Here is a 20,087-nt window from a genome sequence, read left to right as displayed (position 1 = left end):
TCTAGACAAGCATCCATCACTGTCACGCATTCATGGAGTTTCCATTAGAGTTATTGGGTTGTTAGTGCCAACACTTTCACCTGCCGCCCCCCCACCTCTACATAGTCTACTTCTTTCCTTGGACTATCTCTTTCTTTCCTCCTTTCTTCCTCCTTCTTCCCTCCATCCCTCCTTCACCTGTCTCTTTCTTAGGCTATTTGCCACAAGCATGTGTGGAACTGAAAACATACCGAACATGACTACAAATTTTATTGTTATAAATGACTAACTACGAACCTGCATTTCTTAATTATCCTGAACAGTTTGTAATAACAGCTTTCAAGGACAAGAATTTTACGTTACATTTTCAAATGAGCTGCATAGGTACAATACCTTAAACAAGAGCAGAAACATATAGACAGTATGTTTTAACAAAATAACCTTAATTTGTATCAATATACAAAACTCCACAACAATGTAAAATATTTGAGACTAGTAGTTGCTTTTTAGCTTGAAGGAGATTCAAAAATCTACATTTTTATCCTATCATTCCTATTCCCCCCTTTTTCACTACATAGGAGAGAAAGAAGGATAGAGGAAAGGAAAGGAAAGGAAAGAAAGAAAGAAAGAAAGAAAGAAATCCTTTAACCTAACTTTTTTGTTTAGTTTCCTCCCTGACCATGATCAATAACAACTTGCAACTAACTCCCCTAAACAATGGCAAACATCCATAACCCACTGAATGACCAAAAAACCACCCACCCCACTTCTTGAGAATGTGGGCATCGTGTTCTTAAAATTATTTCCTGCTGTCTGGGGATGACGGCATCTTTAGGGACCCCTGAGAAAATTGGGATAATAGTCAAGTCCTGGAGAGCTAGCTGTATCATTTGGTGTCCAGTCTGTGTGTGATGGGAAACTGCAAGGCTTATCTGAAGTCCTAGCTGGAGTAGTCTATGAGGCTGGACCATTTTAGCTAGCCACTTTGAAGTTCTGGATGCAGACGTCTGAAGAAACTGCAACAGAGGCATTCTGAGTAGCTGGGTCACCTGGGCTACTTGTCCTCATTGGTGTCTGGTCCTTTTGTTCTGAAAACATACAAACTTTTTTAAAGGTAATACACATATCTGCATTAACACAAGTATGGAATGTGTGGTGTGCACAAGTCAGCTAAAGATGATTCTCTGCTCAGTGTTTGAGCAGGTAAAAGACATCTGTCAACTTTCTAAGTCCGTTTGGACTACATAAAACTGTAATATAAATCTCCATCCATGCCTTACAGAAGGATGGCATGTAATAATAAGTCCTGAGGACTCTGTAGCCAACAAGACTTATCATATCTCATTCAATTCAGAGCTGTTCTCATGCAGAGGGATAAGCATGTATGTCACCTGTCTTGGAGTTTTTCTTAGTTTCTTCCTTATGTCTGCAGCCAAGATTTTCAAGAGGCCTCCCCCAGTCAAATTTGATCTTTATTAATTTTGAAGAAATGTATAGCCTTTTGTTTCTCATGGAAATAAAGGTATAACTTCTCCAATGCAACACATTTTCTGACTTTCATTCTAAAGTTAAGACATCCTTAAAATACGTAGGCTGGTTTAACAGGCCACATGTATGTACTACCTTCAGAGTCCAGAAGAGGGCATCAGACCTTCTGGAACTGGAGTTAGAACTGGTTGTGAGCTACCATGTGGATGCTGAGAATCAAACCTGGAAGAACATCTAATGCTTTTTTTTTTTTTTTTTTTTTTTGGCTTTTTTCAAGACAGGGTTTCTCGGTTTATTCCTTGCTGTCCTGGAACTCACTCTGTAGACCAGGCTGGCCTCGAACTCAGAGATCCACCTGTCTCTGCCTCCGGAGTGCTAGAATTAAAGCATGTGCCACCACCGCCTGACCAAGTCCCTTTACATCCAGTGCTCTTAACTGCAGAGACATTTCTCTAGCTTAACAGCTGTTCTTGGTAGTATGATTAATAACTTAGTGTCTAACATTCAGCATTCCTTCCTTCCTTCTATCTATTGAGTAACTGCTTTTGATACACAATGGAAAGAGGCAGACATGTCACATAATCTCAGTGAGGTCCTCTTCACATAGGAAGAGAGTCTCTGCACAAGACTGATAAGATCTGTATTATTATCATCATTGTAATCATTTATTCATTCAATGAATGCATGGTCAGATTATGGGCAGGTTCTTTGGGTAGGTCAAAGGTCACAAAATGGAGGCAGAGACTTCCAAACTGGGGTGCCAGACTCCAGATACAAACACTGCTTTGTCTACAAACCTTTCAGGTGGATTCTATATGTTTCTTATGCACCATGTGGAATTTTAACCCATGTTAAAAAAAGGTATTTTTTTTTCCTCTCAAGAAACAGAAATTGTCAACCTATTATTTAGCACTTAAATATATAAAATTTTATAGATATCATGGCAATACCAATACCCTATAATAAGGGAGATCATGGGCTCCAAGAAATTTATATAAATGCCTAGTTTGTACCTCAGCGTTATTGAGAAGGCTGTAATGGGTAATGATGATTGAGCTTTGACTTTGGAGGAAAGGGGAGAAATTTTTTTTTTCCAAGACAGGGATTCTCTGTGTAACAGTCCTGGCTGTCCTGGAACTTACTTTGTAGACCAGGCTAGCCTCAAACTCACAGAAATCAGCCTGCCTCTACCTCTTGAGTGGGGGGAATGAAAGGCATGAGCCACCACACCCAGCTTTAAGGAGAGAAATCTTAAATCCACAACCTTTTGTTTGAGTTATGGAAGCCCAACCTTTGTATTCTCTTTCATGTAAGATGGAAGAAAATAATAATGATAATTATATATATTTACACACACAGACACGACATGGGATGGTATATTGTTGTGTTTAAGTGTGTACATGCCACTCTATGTATGATGTCAGAAGACAACTTCACGTTTCAGTCTTTGCCTTTCACCTCGAGACAGGGTCTCTCTTATTGTATCCATCATGTGTACAACTGTGGACATCAGCTGCCTCTGGAGCTTCGAGAGTCTCCTGTCTCTGACTCCTATTTTGTCACTGGAATCCTGGGATTACAGATGCCTGTGTAAGTGTGTCCAGTTTATGTGTGCGGCCTAACTCGGGTCATCAAACTTACACAACTGATGCTCTGGATGCTGAGTCGTTTCCCCAGCTGCAACATTGAACACCAAGCACATTCTGAATTGGGCTTTCCCACTTTCCCACTGATGGACTTGAGGTTCTCTGCTGGTCTCTGTGTCTCTTCTTTTTACCCTGCTGAGAACAGTGGTCCTCTCTCCTACATGGTTTGTGGAGGGCATACGGTGGCAACACCTTCTTGAACTGTTTGAGTGACAGCGGAATGAAGGTTTTCTTCAGGAAACCTTCCCCCAATTATTGTCAAGCTATTTGGATGGAGGTGTTTTGCTGATGGGTATGTCCTCTTATATTCCTCGGAATTAAAGGAGAGCAGTAGAGTAATTTTTTTCTCTCTTAATCTTAAGCTTTAGGAAGGAGGCATCAGAAAGTCTATTATTTAAAATTCATTACCACCAAAAGCCTCATTTCCATGTAGTTGAGAATATGAGACAGGAGGGTCATCCAGGGGCAGCAGTCCATATGACAAGAAATGAGTTCTAAGCATCATAGTATCAGGTGGTGGTGCCCTTTAAAGGCAATAGTGCTTATCTTTTCCAAGGTAGTCACTATGATAAGCTTCCAAGTGTACACACACACACACACACACACACACACACATACACACACACACTGCAGTACCATGGCTATAACTTGCTCGCTCTGCACACACACACACACACACACACACACACACACACACACACACACACACTGCAGTACCATAGCTATAACTTGCTCGCTCTGCACACACACACACACACACACACACACACACACACACACACTGCATTACCATGGCTATAACTTGCTCTCTCTGCACACACATGCTCTACTTTTTTTTTTTTCCAGACAACTTCACAGGATCCAAACCTCCTCTCCCCAAGAACATCTGCACAGCAGGAAAAATCAGCACAATGAAGGGCATAAGAGGCAGGAGAGAGAAGGGTTGGTTCACTCAGAGCATGGCTCCTGATGCTTAAGGCCTTCCCTGGAGCGAGAGGATTTAGACACAGATCATTGGTTCAATTCTGTGTTCTCCTCCCTTTCCCCCACCCCCTCCTAATTATATGACTTTAGGTGAGTCCTTTAAACAGCTCTTTGTTCCTTCCCTGTCACACGGAATCTTGTCACATGCTGTCCCAGGTCAGTACCGTGATCACAGCAGAAGTAGCACAGGAAGGCAGTTCTTTGAAGTCCTGAGCAGGTGTTAGGGAGGAGTCTCACTGCTCAGTCATCCTGCCCCTCCCAGTTTCATCTTCACGTTGGCTGCCTGGTTCAGGTCTCAGCTGCACAGTCACTTCCTTTGAGAAGTCTCCTCGTCACTCTCTCTTTCTTTACCCCGGTGTATTTCAGTCAAGACACCTCACATGTGAAGTGGTTTCTTTGCTTACCTGTGCATTGGTTTTCTCCCTGTTTAGAGTAAAGGCTCCACCGTGGAGGCCAGACGTTGAGTGTCTTTGTCAATTGCTGTCTACCATATGATTTGAGATCCAGTCTCTCATTGAACCTGGACCTGAACCCAGAGCTGGCCTGTTGGGCTAGACTGGGTGGCCATCAAGTTCCCGGATATGCTTAGTTTCTGCCTTCAGCTCTGGATTACCTGTGGAGAGCTGTTGGGTTTGGTGGGTTATAGGTGATCAACCTATGTTTACATAGCAAGCATTTTACAAGTTTAGTCTATCTCTCCGTCCCAAAAGCTTTTGGAGGGCAGAGCTCAGTCTTGTATTCTCAGGGACAACTCATGAACATTACAGTCCTGTCCTGTGTCCCTCTCCCTCTGGTCCTCACATCCCAACCCTGGCTGGCATGGAGCCAGTATGTAGACCAGACTGGCTTTGGATACACAGAAATGGGCTTGTCTTTGTCTCCCAAGTGCTGGAACTAAAGGCGTGGGCCATCATGCCTGTCCGACAGTACATGATTGATGAGTCCTAAGAGCAAAGGCTTCTGACAAGGACAGTTTAGACTTCAAGGTAGAGATGAAACCCCTTGCCTTGTGGATGTTAAGCAGACACCGTACCACTGAGCTAAAGCACCAGTCTTTCAAGGCCAGCTTCTTAATTAGCCAGCTAGGTGACAGCAGGCAAGTTCTAAGTCCTTTACAGTATTTAATACAAGTGAATAACTCGAAAGCTGTTTTCTACTCTTCAACGAGGTTAAGTGTTAATACACTAATAAGGTACGTGACCCTGTGCTATGCTCTCCTGCCTCAGGCTTGCCAGTAAAACGACCCATTCTTTTTTATCACCCCAGGGCACAGCGTCATCCGGTTCGCCTCGCCGCCGGGGATAAGGGGGAAGTGGAAGTCGGTTCTGAGTTCCGACAGGGCTCTCAGCCACCAACAGGTGCCACTGCTCCGGGCTCGGGCTCTCCCAGCCGGGGACAGACGTCCCTTTGCTTGGGATGGGGAAGTCACGACTTAGAGAGACCCCACGCCATGCCTGTGTGGATAAGGGACGCTCCCTGGAGCCCCGGCCACCGTGCGGGGCGCTCTGACACCATCCAGCCTCTGGCTTCCTTGCAATCGCGGAAGGAAGGTGGGGGACTCGGGGCTGTGGGCAGCGGCGGCGCGGCGAGGGGGCGGGGCCGGAGCGGAGCGAGGGGATGGGCGTGGCGGTGGGCGTGGCGATGGGCATGGTCAGCGCGCCCCGGGCTCCAGGCTCGCCAGTCCTGACGTCTCGCTGGTCTGGCCTGTCTCAGTGCGAGTTCCATCTAGGTAAGGACCCCGGGACTCTGGGCGGGGAGGACCCGACGGGGTGCGCACACAACGAGGTGGCCTCCGCCTGCTGGAGCCTGACCTCAGTGGGATCGGGAAGGATCTTCTGCCTTTCGCGTGGAGGTGAGAGTGGGCTGTCTGTCCTCTTTGGGCCGGGAAGAGGGGACAGGTGCGCTCCCCTGATGGCCGCGCCTTCCCTGTGGCTGCAGCCTGTCTCCGGGCTCCACATCTGAGCCCTTTTTTTTGGACTTGGTTTCTGAGGCTCAACCACTCGCGGTTGAGTTCCGTCCCCAGTGGAGCCGCAGGCTGCTTTTCTCTCTGCTTGTCCCGCGGGAAAGTGAGAATCCACGAGATGGTACACAGTTGCCTGTGCCTGAGCGCCTCACCCCGTCGGGTGCACTTATTTACTTTTCCTTCTGGAAAGTGGTGTTTGGATCGTGACAAACAGGGGCTTGGAGACTCTGGGAAAAACTATGTGGACCTTGTCCCAGGACGGTGCCATCTTCTCTGGATCTTAAGTTTCTTAACTTTCTCCTGTCATTGGTGAATAACAGATATGTTTCTGTGTATCAGGTCCCATCTCGGGCCAATCTCTGGGAACTGGAATATTTGATTAGAGGAGTTGATCTCAGTGTTAAATTGGAACAACAAGGTGGCTGGTGGTTTGAAGGCTAACCCGCCTAGTTGTATGCTTTAAGCATATGCCTTGCATTTTTTCCAGTGAGTCTCCGTTTTCCTCTTAGGAAACTCTGACAATGTATTCCCTTTCTAGATAATTCTCTTTTACAGAGCTAGGGAGTGGTAGGAGGAAGCATCAATGTATTAGCAAGTCTCCTAAGTAAATTTTGGCATTTAATAGATTAATGACACTGGTAGCACTTTGGTGTGCAAGACTCAAATATAGTATGGAATAGCTTGATTTCTATGGGGGAGTGGGGGAGAAAGGTGGCTAGACTTACACATTAAGTATTTGAAAGCATTCTTTTTGTTCAGTTATAGTTTCATTGTTTAAGCAAGGCTTATCGTTTCATCGTGCTCTTATTAATCTGATCACTATTCTTGCCCTTGACAACTCATGCTTTCTGTAGTGTGTTTATGTTAATGGCCCTCATTCTTCCCACAAGGGTGTGTGCATTCTGGTTTGTGGAACTGTGTGGGACAAGTATTGTAAACACATGCAAATCAATGCTACGCTGTAGTTGGCAATACCTTTGCCCTACACATGGATCTTTGGCCTAGAATTTTCCTCTCTTCCCAAACAGGAAAGAATCTACAGTATGAATGTGTGTTTCAGCGTTGCCGGACTGTTTCTTTTCTTTATTCTGCATTAAGGTGCTTTTGTTTTCAAAGCAGGGCAGGGGCTATGTTTTTTTTTATCAAACCTGTAACGATCAGTAGATGGTAAAACCTTAAACAACAATGGAGAGGCTGTGGACAATTCCTGGTCCATTTGTGTTCTTGAAGAATGACTGGCCTCCTTGCCTCCCTCCGGGCACCCCAGGGTGCTGGGAACTTGGTTCTTGGGTCTCTAACCACACCTCTGCCTACAGGTTGCCCAGGCTGCCCTAGTTGGTGCCTGTCTTCCTTGCCCTGCCCCTGTTCTTCTAGATTTTGGCATCTGCTTCACCCCTCCCTGGGTCTTCACGCCCATCCGAGGGAGATCATTTGTTTGTTGTCTACAGCATCAGTAAGGGCATCGATACTCCGCCTGGTGCTGGCTCCCCTGTGGATGCTCGGGAAGTGTCTGCTGATGATACTGCCCCTGTTCAGAGCCCTTACAATGCTCCCATCTTGTCCAGGGAATAGTAGGTGAAGCAGAGTGTCTCTCAAGTTGAATACCTACCAATAGTTTTGGGAGGCAGCTGTTGTGGTTCAATTAGGCTCCTAAATGGGGCACCCAAGTGTGTAAGAAAGGCATGAAATTGACTTGTGATCATTGGCAGTGGGGAGATTTTCCTGCTCCATGTGATTATGCTATTGGAAGAGATTTGTTGGAAAAAACAACCACCAAAAGCAACCTAGAGGAGAGGGTGTAGAGGTTATTTATACCTCCATGCTTGCTTCCACCTAGGCCTGCCTTGTTTTTTGAATCTCTGCCTAGGTCAGCCAGCCCTTCCTTGGGTTGGATTATAGCTATTAATTTTTTCTGTATGTTCTACTGCTTAGAGCTCAGATGACTAAAGCTACCATGAAACAGAGGTTGAAATTACATTTTTTTTTAGAGGAAAAAAAAGGGGATAAATTAAAAAAAAAAGAAACCCCAAACAAATAGTTTGCTATTTGGGAAACAAACAAATGTAAATATAAGGAGCAAACAAATGTAGATGTAAACATATGTAGGCACAGAATTTGGGCTCGGAAATGGCTAGATCAATATAAGTCACAATATTAATGGTAGGTCAATATTCACAGCTAAGCCAAGCACAAATTTTTGTGTTCTTTGGAATTAATAATTGTTTGGCTTGTGTGTGTGTGTGTGTGTGTGTGTGTGTGTGTGTGTGTGTGCACGTGCACTTCTCATTAATTCAATCTACAACCCTTGACCGGTTTTCCAAGTCTTCCCTTAAAAGGAATCCGGTCTTCTGTTAATTCCGTTTTTCCCAGGAAGCTGAACCTGAACCTCCTGGCTTACCGTACTCTGAAGAGGTGGGCTTTTCTATTTATCGGGTGCAGCTGGCACTCAGAGGCTGTCCGGTCACTAAGCATCCTGGGAATCCCTACCACCTCTTTCCTGTGTTCCATCTCCTAGTTATCCACAAAACTTCCTTTATTTTGGTGGACTCCTCAGAGCTTTCTGGAAAAGGATTTATGGAATGTCAATCTTTCTGAGATTAAGAATGACTGAAGATATCTATTTTCCCCTCAAAATTTTTAGATTGACCGAGTGTAGAATTCTGGGATGGAAATTTCGATGGTATTATTCCAGTATCTTCTAAATTAGGAACTTCCGGCTCCTTAATCTTTACTTGCAACCTTGAGTAGAGGCCACAGCCCTGTTGTGCTTTTCCATGGGGTTGTGAAATATTCTCTTGTTCTTCACAATATCTAAGTTTCCTGGTGCTGTATCCTGGTTTGTTTCTGTTTTCATCCAGTGTGCTGGGCTTTTGAATTTGGGCATTGGGGAATTTTCTTGAATTATTTCATTAGTGATTTTCTCCTACTTTTTTTTTTTTTTTTTTTTTTAAGGAATTCGTTATTTAGATGTTAGGTAAATTTTGGATCAATCCTCTTACTTTGTACCTTACATGATTTCTGTCTTGTTATTTCCGAAATCTTTTAGGAAGATTTTTCTCAATATTAGTATCCAAGTTTAACATTGGAGTTTTCAGTGTCTTTAACATTATTATTGTTGTTATTATTGAGACAGGGTCTTGCTATAGTTCATGCCAGCCTAGAATCCACTTGCTATAGAGTTCATGCCTGCCTAGGTTGGCTCAAAGCCTACTCCCTCCTGCTTTAACCTTACGAGTGCTAGAATTACAGGTGTGTCACCACATCTGGTTCTAATAATGCTTTTAGCATTTTTAATTTAAAAGCTCTCTCTCTCTTTTTGTTCTTCAAGTAGGTAGTGTGTGTGTGTGTGTGTGTGTGTGTGTGTGTGTGTGTGTGTATGTGTGTATGTGTGTGTATGTGTGTACTTCTTTTTATCTTTTGCTTCCAGGGTCTTATCTCTCTGGGGAACCGATTGACCTTTTTTTGGCTAGAAGTGTGCCCAGCCACACCCTGTTGGTTTGCAGAAGTGTAGTGAAAACAGGCAGTGTGCTGGAGGTGTTCCTTCTGGTCTGGTTGCCCTGGGTTACCGGCTCACATTTGAGGGGAGGCACTTAACAAGCCGAAGCTGTGGATAGGCTTGTTGACCTTAGCTTCATCTTAGGCTGATTTAACTGGGCCTCCCAAGAAAGGCTGGGCTGGGCCAGGTGCAAAGCTTGTGGGTGAGGTGACCGGGACTTTTCTAGTTCTTTTTGGTGTGTGGGTGTGACATTAAAGTTTTCCTGGAGATGGGAAGTATATATGGCGCCATGTGTCCAAGGTGGTGTTTTTCTGGTAACTATCTGGCCTTGGACTATTGTGTTGTTCATGTGGTCAGAGATCGGGGTGATCTCTGATATCATTGCTGGTCTGGTGAGAGTGACCAGAGAGGGCTCTTTTGGTCCTCTAGAGGCTGAAGGAGTGCCAGGTTGCCACAGCAGAGATGAAGCTGAATGTCAAGGCTCAGAACCCTTTCTTGCTGTTTGTCCAAATTTGACCTGAAGGTGGAGAAGGACAGCCACTTAACTTCTGCATGTGGTTGAGGGATATGGGAAGGTCCAGCTGACTCTTTTCTTTTTTGGTAGTGTTGGGGATTGAGCCCAGAACCTTGAGCATGTTAGATGCACTCACCTCCTCCTCAGGGAGTCCAGCTTTCTGAACAGTCTAGTTAATCCCCTGCTTTTTAGCCCCCTCATCTAATAAGTACGTATTTCATAATTGTCTTCTCCTCACCCCACAATATGTGTCTAGTGTTATTTCTCCCTCTTTTCTCATTTATACATCAAAGGCAAAAATACTTTTCTTTCTCATTTGATTTTCCTGGGATTTCAGCAGGGATGGGGTGTGTGTGTGAAGGAAATGCAGGGATGTAGATTTCCTCAGCAACTCCCACCCAGACTCCAGCAGCTAGGTCTGGGTGGTGTGCTGTCAGTCTCCCTGCCTGTACCACAGGTACATGTTTTCTAACCATCCTGGAGCAGAGAGTGTCACTGGACAGACCTCAGATGTCTCCAATTCTCTCTAGTCCACTACTAGTTGATCAAAGTTGTAGGAAGCCAAGTCTGTGTGTAAAAACCAGGCTTAGACCTGTGGGCAGTAGGAAGCTCACTGGTGTTTGGGTCTTGGTCCTCTTTCTCCCCTCTGGATTGCCTTTGAAGACACTTATCTGTCACGTGGGCCACCATATGTCTTCTTGCCTGAGGGTAAAGCTCAGCCTCTTTCTGTGTCTCACATTTCAATTTGAAGGCTGGTCCCTGCATTGTTTGTGGCTGTGTGGCCTCAGGAGCAGATATGGTTTCTCTGGAGGCCAGCTGCATTCCCAGAATCCTCTCTTCCTGTTCTCAAGTGCCTGCCCTTCTTGGAATGTGTACCAAGTTCCTGTTTCTGGCCGGCTGAACAGGGCTACTGACTTACCCTGCCCGTACCAACTTTCCCGGCCCCAGCTTACCAGCTGAGTCATCGCTCAGGCTCCCTTCTTGAGTCGTGACCTTCAGCATCTCTTCCAAGACCTCATGGCACCAGTGCTCTCAGTGGTGACACATAAGGAATACCCCCAAGCATCAGCCTCCACGGAAGCAGGAAAAGCATTCCTCCCTAACCATCTGCCTGCAGGCTGGCCAAAGCTTTGTACTCTTGGATGGCAGGTGTGCCAAGGGGAAGAGGAGGAGTGTGAGCTATGGGCATGGCTGCAAACCAGCCAGTGTTGATTCGACTGTCTGTAGTGGCTGAGAGAAAAGGACGGATGTCAGAAAAGAGCCAGGTTGCTGGTCCCCAGTGGGTGCCCACATGAATGAATGCTTGGCTGGGAGAAGTGTAAACACACTGCATTATTATTATTATTATTATTATTATTATTATTATTATTATTATAATATTTTGTCTTCGTGATTGGCTCAATGTAGCCCAGGTTGGCCTTGAACTTGTGATCCTCCTGTATTAGCCTTAGGGGTGTTGAAATTACAGATGTGTACCACCATGTCTACTGGACCTTTCTTCCAAAGGGAACGTGTGTATGTGTGTTATCTGTTTGTCTGTCTGTCCATCCATCCATTTATCATCTGTCTTTTGTTTTGTTTTGAGACAGGGTCTCTTTATGTAGCCCTGGCTATTCTGGAACCCACTATGTAGACTAGGCTGGCCTAGAACTCACAGAGATCCTTTTGCCTCTGCCTCCCAAGTGCCGGGATTAAAGGTTTGCATCATCACACTGGGCCCTTGTTTTCAGAGTGAGACCTGGTCTTCCCAAGCACACACTGGCCTAGGACTTAGCAAGTGTAGCCTAGGTTAGACTCACACACGTCTGACTCTCATGCTGAAAAGAGTGTTTGCCGCTGTCAAAGCCTCCTTGCACATGGTTTGTTTTCTCCACTGGCGAATGCATTTCCCATGAACTGGTTCTGTTTTCCCAGCTGTATCATATGTACTATTCCAGGGAAAGCACAGCATTAACATAAAAGTACTTGAATGACTTTTCCCAGATGATCGTAGACCCGTTGCAGCTAAAAAAGATTTTGTCATAATTAAGCATTCTTTGTCCAGTTGTTTAAATTCACTATATTCCTGACTTCGATTTCACTTTGGCTGTGTAGAAGGAAGCATAGAATATTTGTGTTTTTCTGGGTGTGCTGTTTCTTATGTTAGTTAGAAACAGTCCTCACAGAAACATGTGCTCATATTTCCCGTCCATGCTTTTCCTTAGTGTAGTGTCAGACATTGTTTTGGCTTTTGTGGTAAAGACAACAACTTGGGGTGTGTGTGTGTGAGGGAAGTACATGTGGTAAGATGGTCTCGTGAGGGAGGGAGACCTTTGGATTCCAGCACTATGTATATATATTTCCTCTTGTAACTAGATCCTTCATTTCCAGGGTTAAATGCCTTTGATGTGCTTAGCTAGGGAGTATCAAAGTCCCAGGCTTTAAATCCCCATCCACGGTGGGAGATCCAAATCCTGCCGATGTCCGTTAGCTATCCTGCTCTAACCCGATTCGGTGGTTAGTAGCTTTACCTCTTCCCCTTTATCCTGCACAGGGCTCTAGCCAGGAGTCTGCTATTATTTCCTTAGAGACCCCTGCTTCCTCATGTGGTCACTGGCATTAGATTTCAGCCACAACCTGTGACATCTCCATAGGAGCTGGACCAAAAATGGACTGAACCTTGCCTCCTTTTTCTTTTTCCTACACAGGAATGATTTTAGGGTGCTATGCTTTTTTCCCTTTGGGGGACTGTTTTTCATAATACCACCCTGGGGTAAAGGGCTGCCAGTTTCTATTAACTACTGCTAGAAAAGCACACACCTAATCACTAAGAAAAGCTCACCAGCTATAGAAGGGCTTCTTAAACTTCCATTTTCCTCCCCTTGGTCCTCTGGGGTTGACGGCATCACCTGCGTGTCGGTGGAGTAGGTTTAGACAGATGGCTTGAGGCCGTGTGTGGTTGTTGGGTTGTAGGTCAGACGTAACAGTCAGAAGAACCTGGCAGAGGTTTAATCTCAGCACTTGGGAGGCAGAGGTAAGAGGCTCTCTGTGAGTTGGAGACCAGCCTGGTCTACATAGGGAGTTCCGGGAAAGCCAGGGCTCCAGAGGAAGACCCTGCCTCAAAAAAAGAAAAAAGAAAAAAAAAAAAAAAAAGGGCAGTAACAAGTGACGGGCCCATGTCCATGTCTAGGGCCTTGTACTTGTTGGTCATATTGTTTGTTTAGACTTTTGTAGGACATCTCAAGGGCCAATTACAAAAGGTGGAGGGATTTTGACGGTAACTCTGTAACTCTCTTTGTCCTTTGGACTGGGCCAGGGTTTACCAATCTTCCTGTGAAGGCATCTGAGGTACTTGGGAAACTCCAAGCGTCCTCTTCATCCCCCAGTTCCTCTACTGGGCAAGTAAGCAGGGCTCAGTAAAGCAAGCAGGCCACCAGGGGCAGCTTACCATGAAGAGCTAGAGCGGAGCAAATTCCTGCTTAGATCTCTCACTCTCCAGACATCTTTCTTGCTATCTCGTTCCCATGTTTAAAGCCTCAACTGTATTTCTAAGTCAACTATTAACTGGAATTATGTTCCCATGCTTCAGCTAGTCCCATCTATTAAACAAAGCGTAATAACACATAATTAATAGCCCACTTCAGAAAGGTACACAGCCAGATGCTTGTAAAAAAACTTGGTGCTTTTCTGGGAGTGCTTTATACACATGCATGAACAATAAGATGGCTTCTCTAGTTGGCAAAGAACACCTGTATTGTGCCCATTTTATAGACAGGAAAAGTGAGCCTTAGAGGAGACGGTGTCTTGCTGAGGATCAGAGGGTAAATTTAACATAGTGTCTACGGAATTTTTCTCAGACTTGTTAGAACAGTGAAATATAAAAAACTGACCCTCCTCTCCGTCCGTCTGTCCGTCCGTCCGTGTGTGTGTGTGTGTGTGTGTGTGTGTGTGTGTGTGTGTGTATACACATGCATGCTTGAGTAGCATGTTTATACTGCCTTAACCAAATGCAGCATTTGCGAAATAAGCTCCTACTCCATTAGCTTCGTTAGCTACTCTTCCATTAAAAAAAAATGTTTGAAAAGTTCATTAGCTTTCTTTTTTTTTAAAAAAAGACTTATTCTATCTATCTATCTATCTATCTATCTATCTATCTATCTATCTATCTATCTATCTATCTATCTATGTGAGTTTATATGCACCATGTGCATATAGGTGCTCACAGAGGCCAGACGGCATCAGACCCCTGGAACTGGAGTTATAGACAGTTATGAGCCACCTGATATGGGTGCTGGGAACCGAACCCAGGTCCTCTACAAGAGCAGTAAGTGCTCTTAACAGTTGAGCCATTGCTCTAGCTCCTCCTTAGTTCTATTAAAGAATTTTCAAAAATTAAGGAATTCAGGGGGAAAAATGTATCTTTCAAAGCCATCTTGAAACTATACTACACAAAGCTATTCCATGGGAATCAGTGGGCATTTGGGGGAAATATTTTTAAGAATGAACACTCAAGAGGACCGAAATCAGAGGGAGGGTGGGACATTTCTTAGGATACAGGTGTGAATGAACGAGTCTGATGATCATTTTAAAAATAGCTGATGTACAAGAGGCCAGTACTGTCCCATGACTGTGACAAATACCTGATGGAAGCAACTTAAGGGGAGAAAATTCATTTTAGCTCATGGATTTCGGTCCACCATAGCAGAAAGAGTGAGTCTTATCATAGGAAATATAGACACACACATGGAGTGGGGGGGCAGGCAGGGAGAATTTTATATTCCGTTTGTTCTATCAAGTCTGAGAAAAATTCCATGGACACTGAGTTAAATGTATCCTCTGGTCCTCAGCAAGACACCATCCCCTTTCAGGCTTACTTTTCTACTTTTCCTGTCTGTAATGTCCATCATAGCAGCTCCATCCGCCATAGCAGCTGCATCCATGGTGATGGGGGCGTGACGCTGTAGCATGTTCACATGGTGGCAGACAGAGAAGGGAGAGCTGGACTGGACACAGAAGGGAGTGTAGCCTTCAAAGCACCCTCCCAGTGACCAGGTTCTGTCAGCCCCACCTCCTAAAGGCTCCCCACCTTCAAAACAGCGCTACTAACTTGGAACCACGTACGTGTTCAAAACACTGGCCTTTGGGGACATTTTGGATTCTTCCATAATAGGTGGTTAGTGAACTCCATAATAAGTAATTTTACTCATTTTTTTTCTGTGATAGTTTCCTAAGTTTTCATTGATATATCTTGAAAACAGTAGGCTTAGAGAAATCGATTCAGCTGTGGAGTAGAAGACTGAGCCAAATACTCCCAGTGCACTGTGCTATTTAGAATGATCAGCAAGGAGACAGGTGGCCAGGGTGCTACCCTGGCATCTCAGAAACCGAGCTATCTAATTCAGGGAAGCCCTTTGTGCTGGCTAGTCTTAAGTCAACTTGACACAAGCTAGAATCATCTGAAAGGAGGGAGCCTCAGTTGAGACAATGCCTCCGTAAGATCGGGCTGTAAGACATTTTCTAGATTAATGATTGATGGGGGAGGGCCCAGCCCACTGTGGGTGGTGCCATCCCTGGGCTTGATGGTCCTGGGTTCTATAAGAAAGTAGGCTGAGCAAGCCATGAGGAGCAAGCCAGTAAGCAGCAGCTCTCCATGGCCTCTGCCTCAGGTCCTGCCTCCAGGGTCCTTCCCTGCTTGAGTTCCTGTCCTGACTTCCCTCAGTGATGAACTGTTGTTACCTGTAAAATAAACCCTCCTCTCCCTAACTTGCTTTTGGTCACGGTGTTTCATCAAAGCACTAGAAAACCTAAGACAACATTCATCTGAGCACTCCTTTTTCCCTAACAGTAAGCATTTCAAATGTTTATTGGATCTATATAATGTGCCAGGTCCTATGCTAAGGTCTGCACATGGCTCATCACATTTAATTCTAAATAACCCTCAAATGAGTAAGATTAGTTCTGGCATTTTGTAGACGAAGAGACTGAAATCCAGTGAGGTTTTGTTATACTTCTAAGTGTCTTCTGAGCCTGGAGCTTCTCGTATGTGTTCTGCTGATCTCTACTCACTGAGCTTGTACTTTTCTCTTGCTATTGTTTTTTCTTGCTTACTCAACTTATTTGAAAGCCTAGGGTCAAATGCAAAGATCTGCTTCTTATAAAATGAAAGCACTCAGTTTCTTCAGGCGTTGCTCCAAATCCTTCACCCTGTATAGGTCCCGAGACCACTTCTCAGCAGCAAATGGAGATACTCCGTAAGACACATTGACTCCAACATGTCTACTAACAGGGCTATGGATGTGGCTCAGTGGTGGGATGCTCATCTGACACATGCAAGGCCTTGCCATTGATCTCTAGCCCTACACCCACAGAGAGAAACTTCTAGGAGCTGCACTGAACAAGGAAAGCATAAGTGAAATTAGTTTTCATAACTTGCGCTGTATAACCCGTGTTCAAAATACTGTAATTTCCCATATAACCCATGTAGTAAATGATTAATGAGAAGCAGTTAGGAGTAAATGCAAGATAATAAATGCAGTGCAACAGAATGCAGTGTGATTCAATACAGTGTCTTGTGGATGGCAGTTCGTGAAGTGAAGTGCTCTGTTGAACAACAGAGTTGTCATTCGTGGGGCGATAGTTCAGACAGCTTCAGTTTTAGATGGAAGTGTCTGCCGTGGAAAGGCTGTGTTGTCTCCACCGCTGAGAAGGTGTGTGGTGAGTAACAGCCACATGGCCACCAGCACAGCTGCATCGCAGAAGTTCCCCTGTCTCCGAAGGCCTCCTGACTCCGATTTCATTCCTGTCCTGCTTGACCTCCCCCATCTCATGTACCTGCCTGCATCTGAGGCTTCCAGACATAGTTGTGTGGGTTATTGTGAAACCATGGGCTGTCGTTTCCATCAGAGACTTAGTGGGCCAGCTTTCTTTCTGCAACAGATTTTAGAGAGATAAGAAGGAATGATTTTAAAGGAAGGTATTTTGTCTTCTAATGTATGCAAAGGCATTTTTGGGAGAGAGTGAGTAGTTGAAATCTTTGGATCTTCTGAGTGAGCACAACTGTATTATTGTTATTATTGTTATTATTACTATTATTATTATTATTATTATTATTATTATTATTATTAATGCTTATTAGGCTCCCAATCCCTTTGCTACTAGCTGGAAATATGGAAGCAGTCAGTTTCAGTCAATCTCTCCTTCCGCAGAAAGTGTGCCCAGAGGCACATTACCCTCCACACCGTCTACTTTGGAGCCCTGTGTGTCTTCCTGGTGATTTCATTCCCAGATGCTCAACACATTTCTTGATCTGAATTGTCACCTGGCTTTAACTCCTGGGCCTCTGGCTTATGTCCTTAGTTGCTCTACTGATCTTTGACCCTGGACTCACTGATGTAAATGCTGACGTGGCTGTCCTTCATGGAGTGCCTGCTCCCCCTTCATGTGGTACAGGCCTTCTCATGACACTTGCTGTCATCATGGTGGTGTCTAATAATAGTGACGGGTTCTTGATCGCTTTGTGTCTGGCATTGTGCTGAGCTGTTTATATGTGTTATTTAATTTAACCCTTGTAAACAGCTCCAGGAGGCAGGCATTATACTCCATTTTCTAATAAGGAAATGGAGGCATTGAGAAATGAAGTATTTTACCTGAGGCCATATAGCTAATGAGGGTCAAAGGTATCTTTATAGTCCCCCCCACCCCCACTTCAAAGCTCTTCTGGGTTGCCATTACTGGAGTTGGGCTACTGCCTGTGGTCCCTGAGTCCTTAGGAACAAGAGGCACACCATAGTAGACTTCCTGTTTGTTGGCCCAGACTTCTTTCCTTTGGGTAGGACTGATAGACCCTTGGTGGTCGTGTGACTTTGCTCTGGTCAATCTAAGGAGTCCCTCATCAGGCCATGTGATTGGCTCGGGAGCTGGTACTTGATCCCGGCTGGCTTCCAGACTCCTCTTCTGCTTTCTTTTGGAAAGGAGTTTTTCTCTGACTCTTAAGAAAGTGGGTTGTCACCCAGGGAGAAGTGGTACTGCGCTGTGGGGAGAATGGAGACAGCCACCTCGGAAGCTGTGTTCAGCTGTGTTCCCTGCATCCAGGACTTTAGACTTAGGTGAGCCTGTATGTTCGTGTTGTTGTTTACTTAAATCTAATTATTTGTGTTTGATAACATCCTCCTGGATTCTGAAAACGCAGCCTTAGCTTCCCCATTGCCATGTTCTGTGCCCAGGTGAGAGCAGGCGTTCTTGGGTCTTGCTATCTACTCGGGACCCAGATGTCTTTGATCCCTGCAGACTTGGGTCCTATCCAGTGATGTGCTTTCCTCGTAGGTTGTTACCTCTTTCCCCAGTGAAAGGAGATACCGCACCCAACCCTTCCCTAGCACTCTCTCTCCTCTTTCCAAGGGGTAGCCCACACACATGGATATGGGTGGGGTGGCCATTGAGCCACGAGTAGAAGAGTAGAGAAATCTGTTCTTCATAGACACTAGGGGATTAATCACCATCCTACTCTTTGAATGCTGATCAAAGACTATTGAGCACAAAACCCATCTGGCTCCCAACACTCTCTGGGCTCCCAGCCAGCTTTGGGCCAAGGCCTCGTTCTCAGCCCCGCTTGCCTTGACTTTCCGCCTTCCTGGGCCACTGTTGGCCTGTGGGCTCTCACTCCTGCTGCGATTCTGTACTCCGTCCTTCTGCTGGCTTCCTTCCCACCTCTTCTCGGAGCCCTCCGAGAGGGAGAACGTTGTTCCATTGTGACTCAGCTCTCCCACACAGAGCTACTCCCAGGGCATCCCTTTCTGCCCTTCTCCTTTAGAGTTCAAACCATTGTTGCACACACCCTCCTTCCTGGCTTCTCCTCCTACCGGCCTGTTAGTCATTCTGATTTGATGGCTTCTGTTCTTCTCTCCCAACTCTGCTCCCCCTGTCCTCATGTGTACAGCTAACTTTTTATTTGCAGTTGTATACGATTGCTTGTTTGTGGGGGGCAGGGTCTGCAATGGGAGTGGTAATTGTGGTAAAAGGGGGACTTCATAAGAGATTACTGGTAATCAAGACCTTGAGAAATGAATAGGATTGCTGTAGGTAGCTTAAAAGTTGAGGAGCTGTCCAGGCAAAGTGAACGACTTGGACAGAAGTCCAGAGATACAAAAAGGCTTGCTGGGATATGAATGGTAGAAAAGGAAGAGCGAACCCAGTTTGATGAGGCGTGATTGTATTGGGGTCCTACTGCTTAGGAGCTCTGAGAGAGTGAGGCCCTTGTCGGTGATGGGAAGCTCATGTTCTGGGATGTGAGGAGACAGCGGCTGTATACTAGCTAGGAATCAAAGTTCTCAGCCCTTTAATTAACCTTGTCCATTAAAAGTAAGATAACTTACTTCATGATAGTAAAAATGACGTACACTGTATAAGCTTATGATGTTTCTCAAAGCATGTTTTATAGAATACTCCAACTCTGAGAGATGTTAATAAGGTTCAAGGGAAATAGAATGAGTTCTATGACCAAATAAAGTTGGGAAACACTGCATTTGACGTGATTCATAGAGCATGCTCCCATATTAAATGCTCTCAGAAATGCACGCAAGAAACAGGCTTGATGGTGTTGAATTCAGGTTTTTCCAACTATATTAATTTGGTCATTCATTCCTCTATCCAACAAACATGTAGAAAGCACACACTCTAATAGCATGGTTATAACATGCTAGCCACCATGCCCTGCTATAGAGGATGTTGGCAGCCCATGCACCTGCCTTTACAAGATTCTGGCCAGGCATGAGTGTGTGTTGTCATCTGACAGGGCCTAGTGATGGGAGGTGCTTGATGTGGCAAAGCCCATGTGAAGGTTGTTTAAACATTCCTGTTTGTACTCTGGAATGGAGCGACGTGGAGTGACTGTCTATCTGCCTGTTCCTCTGGCCCCACGGCCGTGTCTTACATCAGTCTCCCCGCCTCTTCACAGAGTATTTCCTGTCCCGCCTGCTCTGCGTGGATAGGGCACATGGCAAGGGAACTTTCAGGTCTGGGAAGCTGGTGACTCGCCCAAGG

At 45.1% G+C, this 20,087-nt stretch overlaps 1 protein-coding gene across 1 annotated transcript in view; it reads left to right on the top strand.

The window, feature by feature from the left end:
- Positions 1-5,724: 5,724 nt before the first annotated feature.
- Positions 5,725-20,087, top strand: part of Tec (tec protein tyrosine kinase) — a 112,823-nt gene continuing 98,460 nt past the window's right edge. The window contains exon 1 of the mRNA XM_059275969.1: positions 5,725-5,826. The gene's annotated coding sequence lies outside the window, so the exon portion shown is untranslated. The remainder of the gene's footprint in view (positions 5,827-20,087) is intronic.

Source organism: Peromyscus eremicus, chromosome 10 (assembly GCF_949786415.1).
Source record: "Peromyscus eremicus chromosome 10, PerEre_H2_v1, whole genome shotgun sequence".
Classification (NCBI taxonomy): Eukaryota; Metazoa; Chordata; class Mammalia; order Rodentia; family Cricetidae; genus Peromyscus; species Peromyscus eremicus.
Note: the sequence above shows the minus strand (reverse complement) of the source record. Positions and strands in the feature narration are given on the sequence as shown.